The sequence below is a fragment of the Mustela putorius genome, unplaced genomic scaffold (assembly GCF_011764305.1).
Source record: "Mustela putorius furo isolate JIRA1106 unplaced genomic scaffold, ASM1176430v1.1 tig00003898_pilon_pilon_pilon, whole genome shotgun sequence".
Classification (NCBI taxonomy): domain Eukaryota; kingdom Metazoa; phylum Chordata; class Mammalia; order Carnivora; family Mustelidae; genus Mustela; species Mustela putorius.
Window position 1 is genome coordinate 4,150,153 of NW_025422047.1, and position 8,486 is coordinate 4,158,638.

Here is an 8,486-nt window from a genome sequence, read left to right on the forward strand (position 1 = left end):
CTCCAACTCTACTTTCTACTGGAAACATCACCCGGCAGGAGAGCTGTCTGCTCAGTTAGGAGGGGGCGCTTTTGCATTGATTTTCTGTGGCATCTGGAAATTCGCAGGGCTTGAAGAATAATTTTTAGCATGTTTTGTTGTGGTGGTTGTTAGCCACTGCCCTTTGTCTCAACATTTTGCTTTTTATAATGTTAATTTCTGTGTCTTTCTCTGAAAGGTCTGCCCAACTCAGGGCTCTCAAGAAAAACACAATGGCTTTTGCACATTTTCGGGGTGTCCTCTCCCTGGGCTCTAGGAGCAGGGAGATGCTGCTTTCATTTTTTTTTTTTTTTTGTCAGAATGCCCAGTAATAGAGTTCTCCACCCCTCTTTCTCTATGTCTAATGAGGGCTTTGAGGTTTATTAGGGGAAAATAGCACACACCCCCTCAGCCCTCAAATACAGGATTAGGTGGAGTTTACTTGAAAGTGTATAATATTGTTGTTCCTTGGCAAGTGTCTCATTTTCTTTTCCATAATTTCTATCTGACACCAAAGCCTACAAAATTCAAGTGATGAAAGTCAGCGAATACATGTGGACAAGTGAACATCTTTTATATCTCCACAATTTTCAACTCGCTGAGCTGGCGGATTTTTTTTTTTTTCTTAATTTTTTTCCAGGGTAAAAGAAAATAAAGCAAAAGCACCTTCGCCGTTGTTTTAACATTTAGTTCTCATCAAATGTAGATGCATCATTCGATTTCTTTTTCCTGTGTAGCAAAAGGCAAGGAAATCAGAAACAAACAGCAGCTTTCTAACAGCAGGAAATCCAAGACTTTCGGGAAGGTTTTCGTCTCTCCTGTCTTCCCCCTCTTTCTTCTTAAAGCAAAACAAAAGCAAAGATAAAGAAGGAAGAAACACCATTCCTCACAGAGAGTTTATTTTGTTGCCACAATACAGGGGTGGAGACAGTTAACGGCTTTTTGAAATGATAATGCTTAGTGATCCCATTCATTTAATCATAATCTTCAAGTGGTTTAAGATTAATGGCCAGAGGTGTCTTCAGTCTCTTCCTAAGGACCTTTGCATTAATTTACGTAGAACATTGACCAGACTGTCAGTGTCTCCAAATTTCATTAAGTCAAACTGAGACAAATACAATGAGATGTTCCCATTTTCTTCATCTGTGAGAATTTCTTACTGGAAATGTCTCTGCTTGGATTCAACTGCACTGGGGACACCTGCTTTCTTTTCTTTATTCTGGATAGATAAATACAGATATATAAAATGTGTGTTTTATAGATACATAGGTATTTACCTGAACCAATATTGTTTGCAGATAGCTTCCCTTCCACTTCGGAGCTTAATGAAGACCTTTCCAAAAGTCAACTTCAGTGGCAGGTAGCAGGTTCTGCTGCCCCCCAAGACCAGGATTTATATTTAAGGGAAGTTTGAACTCCCTGAACTTTTTCACAACCGACCCCAAAAATAATCATAATAATGAGAACAACTTGGAGTATAAATATTTAATTTACCTCGGTTGTCACACTAGCCCCAGTAAGTCTTCAAATCACACCCCGACTGGAGGCAGCCCTTCCCGGGCGCGAAGACCGGGGCCGCCTCTGCCTCGCGCTAGGAGCGCTCCTTCCCTGACGTCCTCTAGTCCCCGACCCGGTTCGGAGCATCCCCCAAAGAGGAGGGGTTGGAGAAGATGTGACACAGGGCGGTTCTAGGGAGAAGCGAGGGGAAAGAGCGGATTCTTCAAAGAGGAGCTCCGGGTAGCCTGGCGAGAGATGAGCGCGTCGGGAGACCTACCTTTCCCCTGCCGCCCTCCCTGCCTTCCCCGGCGCCTCATTTCTGAGCGCAGTTTCCACAAAATCCCGAAATCCGGTAACTTGAAAAAGCAGACCCCCCCACCCCCCCCCACTCCCTACACTCTAAAGTTGTTCCTCCTCGCAGATCCACACTCTGGGGGGGGTAGAGGGGGGGTGGTCCTAGCTGTGGTCAGAAGACTTTCCCGAGTCGGGGCTGCTTTGCCAGCGCCTCTCCCGGGAGTAGAGACGGGCGGGGACCCGGCCGCGCCTGCCCGCCGGAGCCTGCCCCGGCTCGCGCTACCTGTGCGCCCTCGCCTTCCAGGGGTCCGGAGTCCGCGCCGAGTAACTGGCAAACCCAGAAGACGCCTGTGCGCGCCACGACGGCTGAAAAAATAACCAGACACTCTCAAACCGTGCGAGTCTCACACTTGCACTGGACGTGAAGCACTAGAGGACGATCAAGTGTCAAAGACATTGGCGGTTTATTTGGGGGGCACTTCAGCTACCCTTTCCGTTTCCAGCAAAATTGAGAAGCACCGGGGAAGAAAGACTGGGAACACGAGGGGAAAGACCGTGTGTGTGTGTGTGTGTGTGTGTGTGTGTGCGCGCGCATAGGTAGAGAAAGAGGTGACAACTTTTTAAACACATTCTCTAATTTGGGGGGAAAGAAACAGTCGAGGACCAGTATTTCTTTGCAGTGTAGGGAAGGGTCGTTCAAGACGAGGAGCTGAATTCCGACAGTGAGTCTTCGGGACTTTACTGAAATCGTGGGAGTTCCCTGGGAGTTTTGTTTTGCGAAGCTGCAAACTATTGTTTTGTATTAACCCCTCTCCCCAATCAGAGATCCATTTAAAAATAATAATAACTTCTACAGCCTCTATTAAACACGTTTCCTTAGACTTAGAGTCTGCAGTTTGACAGAAACAAACAAATCACAGCAAAAACAAAAACAAAGGAAAGAATTTAGAGAAAGAAAAGGTGTCCCTTTCCCAGTCAATTGATAGTTTATTCCCCGGAGGCCAAGTGAAGGTTGGGGTTTCTTCATACTTTTATTATTTTTAATCATTTATTCATTTAAATGCTCAGCCTTGGCAAGCTATTCCCCTGCCGCGGGGTTTTGCTGCAGAGCCGAGGTGGGGGTGGTGAAAAGGGAATCAGTACTGGGGATGGGGTTTCGGAGGGGGGTGGCGCAAAAAACCACGATTTGCTTCGCAGGGGGCTGACCCACCGCCGTCTACTCCGATCGCCAGCAGGGGGCGCTCTGATGTTATATGTGAACGAGACAGCCCAGCCGCTCAGAGCTCCGAGGACCGGTTTTGCAGTTTCGCGCAGCTGCAAAAGGAAGGGGAGGAGGGATTGAAGGTCCAAAACCCTCAACAGCTATTCCATTTGGGTTTTTTGCCCTCTGTTCGGAAATGTACCTACACCTCACTTTCCCTGCCCACCTCGCTCACTGCAACCCCCTCCCCACCAACCTCTTTCATCAGCATCTATGCAGCTCCTGTGTAATCTCTCTCCCTGGCTTTGAAATATACATTAATGCAACTTATTAAATGCGACGATGAATAGTCAACATTTTTTTCGCCTGTTAGTTCCGCTGATCCAAGCAGGATTTATTTGCAGATCTCACATCCCGGAGCCATAATGCTTGATTTTTTCCCCCCCTTTAAATAAAATTGGTCAAATGTTGACAACCTTTAAGCCAATCTAACACTCAAGATTAGTGATGGGAAACTAATGAGAAAATATCAGATCGCCCGGCCTGAGGGCTGCCAATTAAATCTTCGCTGATTGAAAAATAAAAGCGGACTTGGGGTGTGAGCCCAGCTCAACTTCAACTATTAATTTAACATGTTGCCGGGGTCTGTGCCTTCTCTCCTCTCAACTGCTTCCCGTAACACAGCTTCCTCTTCTCTCATCCTTCAACCTAAAAGCCAAATGTTATTTCTCGGAATATTTCAAGAGGTCCAAACCAGGATGATCATTTCTTACACGGTAAATATTAGGCCTGTAAGCAATATGATTTAACTAATTAGAAAATTTACATCATTAAGTCTCAGGGAGAGAAAAAAGAGAAACAAATCTGCCAGTCATTTTAAAGGAGACAGGCACTATTGAAGTGTGAAGAAATCGGCTCTAATTCAAAAAGGCAATCGGGCAGAAAAAGCCCTCAACATTACCCTGCTAGTTATTAATCAGAAAGGGCTCTCTCCCCCCACCCTACCCTCCTCCTCTCAGCACTTAGTTTAAGTTCGGTTTTTTTGCCAGTGGCCCATGTCATATTTATATTGAGGTTTTTGTCCGCTAAAGGATTAAAACTTGAAAATGTTTCAATATGAAGAAAACAGAATCCTCAAAGGGAAAAATATTCGCAGGATCACCTCTCTTCCAGACAAGCAAACCTGTTGTGATCAGCAATTCTCACCCCCCCTCCTTTATTTTTTTTCCCCATTCTTTCATTTTTTTCCTTCCCATTAAGTTCCTATTTTGAAACCTGCTTGGTGAGAACTAGATAGTCTTTGTGTTCTGCTCCCCTCCCCCTCCGTTCTTACACCCCTCCTTCCTCCAAAGCAAGAAACTTACACTGAAAGCTGAAAAGTACAAATACATTAACAAAGCCCCACTCACTTGACAAAAAGGCCAGGGTCTAGGCTTACACATCAGGCATCTAAGCAAAGGGGGATCAGTTGGGTGGGGCTACAGACAAAAGATGATGAACTAGAAATTTCCCCCATCTATGTATAATATTTGATGGTGTGGTTAAAGGGGGGAAAGACAGGTAGGTGTGAATAATTTTAAAGTGCACTGTGGTGCTGGGCGGCTTTTTCTCCATTCCCCACTTCTCTATTGAGTTTAAAACAGCAGCCTCATTATATCTAGGTGCCCCTTCCCATCATACTCTTACTCAAGCCCTTGATACACCACACACATAGCCCTCTCCCCAGTCTTCACATTCTCAGCAAATTAACTGAAGGGGGGAACTAACTGCAAAGGAACTTTAAGAGCAGCTCTATTTGGAAACTCGGGCCCTTCCTGGCATCTCGGAGGACTTGTTCCTAAGCAGACACTGGGTTAAAAAAAGAAGAAGAAGAAATTAATAGCAAGCCTTAGATATTCGATTTCCCTTCATTATTATTTCTTTTTAAATTACAAAGAGGTCTCAAAGGCTCATTTTTCCGCCTTAGCCCATTCTCCTCTTCTTAGGTTCCATTCAGCCTCATTTTCTTATCTTTCTCTCTGTCTTACATCCTGAAAGTTTCACTACGTTGCTTCCTACCAAATCCCTGGGCCTGGAATTCTCAAGTCAGGGCTTCTGTGGGCCTGGGGCAGCTCCCCAACGTTAGTTCAATGCCATTCTCCACCTTACCAGATTTCAGCTTTGCAGGAGAGAGCAGTAGCAGACCTGGGCTATTAACACACCACAGTTAATTCTCTGCGGGAACTTTTACTAGGTGGGACGTGTGGAAGGAGAAAACATCTGTAAACAGTGAGCGCTCCTGAGGGTAGGGAATGAGCTCTGACACAGAGGTCAGAACACATATAAAATATGGGAGAATTTGTGAAAGAGTTCAGAGTTAAATTTTGGCTAAATAAGGAGAGGAAGGAGAAAGGGGGGGGGGATGCTGGAAAGAGTCTAGCGTGCTCCCCCAAATGCTGCTGCTTTCCTGGCCATCACGGAGCAGATGGGAGTCGAACGTGCTCCTCTTTGAAAAAGATTAGAGTAAAATGGACACTTCTGTCACTTTCTGGAGGCGGGACACAGAGAGGTGAAAATATACAAGACAATGGCCTCTGGCGCTGGAGGGCTCCCCTGGAGGGCTCCCCACCCTGTGCCCCGTCCCTCTCGGAACACTCCTTACCTTTGTTGCTGGGATTTGATCTGACACACTGGATATTCCTGGTCTAGGTTCTCTGGGAGGAAAAAGACCATGAGAATCAACCGGTCTCTTGCATCTACACCGAAGCCAAGAAGCATTACAATGAAATTTACAGCGCCTTTAACAACTCGCAAGTAAAGCATTAAAATTCTCTTTAATTGAGAAAATATTGATTTTTAAGTGTAGAAAAGGCAAAATCGTAATTTAGCTGCAAACTTTCAGGCGAGAATATAGCGTATTATGTCGCCGTATTATGGATCGACCCTTTATACCCATGCAATATCACATCTTTAATTGCGCTACTTTATGAAGTGATAAAGACAAAAGATAACCCGACTTTAGCAAAGGCTAAACAAAAAAGAGAGGACCTAGAGTAATTTCCTTTTCCAGTTATTTACAAAAGAATTGTCTTTTTTTTTTTTTTGAAGCAGAAAAAAAAAAAATGCCCAAAGGGGAGGAAAGAAATAAAAAGAACGGAAAACCACAGACTAGTCTAAAAGCAACTCACATTAGTAAATCCGTTGATATTCTTTAGCAAAGGAGGAATCAAGCCAACGCATTTTGAGAAAATGCATTCACGGGCAAAATTGCATCCTCCTTTAAACGAAACAAACCTGGGTCTATTTTCTTACTTTACTCCCAGTCCTTTTGGGGGGGAGGGGGGCAGAATCCATTGGTGGATAGGAAAGGGAAAGAAAAATCAGGCTTTCTATGTTATTTCTGTATCGGTTTTTGGTATTATAGAGGAGTAAAGAAGTTTTTGTGTGGTGGTTTTTCATTGATCAGTCACTCTGAGCTAATGTAATTATCCTCATCAATAGGAGGCTGCAGAGAGAATCATTATGTGGGTGACATTGATAAATGATCGCCCAGGAACGGCCCTCTCGCGGGCAGCCCCCCACATCTGACCCTCCCACACACACAATGTAGTCATAGAAACACCTAGAGAACCTCGAGCACCGCCGTGAAGGGGCAAGAGAGGGAAGAAAAGCCTCGGGCGGCCGAGGTGGGGGCGGGGGCGACCGGGGGCGGCCAGTCCCAGCTCCAAACCAGTCCCAACGACAAAAACAGCCAACCGCGGGGAGCGAGGAGGGCGTTGCGGCTGGGAGAATCCCCCTTCCCAGCAGCGAACCCTCCCACAGTTGCTCACAACAAAGTGAAAATCCGCCCTCCAGACGGACCCATTCCTCCACACCTTTTCCCATGTGCGACCTCACCACCAACAACATCTGATGTTTGCCGAGACACACATTCAAATAGGTTCCTCCAAAGGAGTTAAATCATTAGGTTACGAAACCTGTAGGCATCTCATTCTCACTCGGGTTCCCCGTTCAAAAAAACCCCAAACCAACCAACCAAACCCATCTGAACAAAGGCAGCAGCTGGGTGCCCCCCCCCAAATGCCCCCCCCCCCTGTTTTTCACCGGGCGACCCCTTCCTTCCTTTCTCAACATCTCCTAACTCGGAGCCTCTGTTGATGAGATAATGGATTTTGCGGTTGTTCCTGTCGGGGGTGGTGCTGGGGGGAAGCCTACCGAACCCCATGTTTTCATCTTTTGACTGTTTTATTTAAGCCAATGGGAAAGTATTGAGAGCAGTAATTGATTCATAATGATCTATAAATCGATGTGGGAAAGCGGGGGTGGGGGTGGGAGTGGAGGTGTGCAAAGAGTAAGGGGTGGGGGAGCGATGCTGTTTATTTATTTTATTTCCAAAGCTTCAACTAAAGTAGCTTTGACACTGTTGGGGCTGGAGGGGAGGAGCTGTTGGGCTCTGCTGGATCATCCATCATCGCTGTCACCCAGAGTCTGCCCCGAGGAGCCGTAGACGCAATCTCCCTTCTGTCTCTACACCGAAACTATTAATATTAAAACCTCCCTTCAAACAGTGCCCCGACGGTCTCCATTCTCATCACGGTCTGACCGGCCTCCCCCGTCAGACCTGGTTTCCCCCCCTCCCCGCGCCCCGCAGCTCCGTCCCAGCCCCGGCCCCGCGGAGGGAGCTCGACGACGCGTGCGACACCCCGAGTGGATGACTGCCACCGTGAGGGGCCCCCTCCCGCCGCCCCCCATCAATTGGAAGCGCGTTGGTCTACCTCTAACACCGCGCCAAGGGAAGGCCGGGGCAGCGGACGAGGAGGGGGAGAGCCTGCCCACCCCCGCCGCCCCGGCCCGCCCCGGCCCGCCCCGGGCGCAGCCTCCTCCCGGCCTCGGGGCGCGCACACGTCCGCACCGAGCCTGCTCCTGGGGCGGCGGCGGCGGCCCGGCGGAGCTGCGGGGCGAGGGCCCCTCGGCCGCGTCCGGACACCAGCCCTTCCAACACGGTGGCTACTTGCGGCAGAGCAGCCTCCTTACCAAACGGCTGGCCTGCAAGACTAATGGGGAACTTGCGGGGATCCGGGTCTAGTCCCTTTGAAGGAAGGTCCCTCCTCCGACAGCTGTTAGAGATATTAGCCACATTTCCCTTCCCAAACCTGCTCCGGGTTAACAGGCCCACGGGGGGGGGGTGAGGGGGGGCAAGGAGGCCAGGAGGGTCCTGAGGTCCCTTCCCCACCAATCTAACTAGGGGGAGCTGCAGAGAATTGGGGGGCGGGGGGCACGCGGACCTGGAAGTGCTGACCTGGGTGGTGGGAGGGAAATGGGGTGGATGGAAGACACAGACTTTCCTGGTCTTTTCTTTTTCCGTTTAAATGTGGCTTCTTGCTCAATTCCCAACCCTTAACAGATGGCGACTGCAGTTCTCTCAGAATCTCTTAAAGAAAGGGAAACCTTTGGAATTTATTTCTGCTTTTGCTTTTCCATATAAATAAAAAGTGTT

The 8,486-nt window shown here is 47.9% G+C and overlaps 1 long non-coding RNA gene across 6 annotated transcripts; it reads right to left on the minus strand.

The window, feature by feature from the left end:
- Positions 1 to 345: 345 nt before the first annotated feature.
- On the minus strand, positions 346 to 8,251 carry LOC106005622. Of its 6 annotated transcripts, none has more exons than XR_001179122.2 (7): positions 8,024 to 8,251; positions 6,178 to 6,266; positions 5,652 to 5,703; positions 3,020 to 3,123; positions 2,093 to 2,175; positions 1,513 to 1,706; positions 346 to 1,237 (listed from the first exon to the last, which is right to left on the minus strand). It is a non-coding gene; the product is annotated as an uncharacterized LOC106005622 (long non-coding RNA). The 6 variants fall into 6 exon arrangements; XR_001179121.2 differs by lacking the exon at positions 8,024 to 8,251 and adding an exon at positions 7,765 to 8,013; XR_006602901.1 differs by lacking the exon at positions 6,178 to 6,266 and having other exon boundaries at positions 8,024 to 8,248.
- Positions 8,252 to 8,486: the final 235 nt, after the last annotated feature.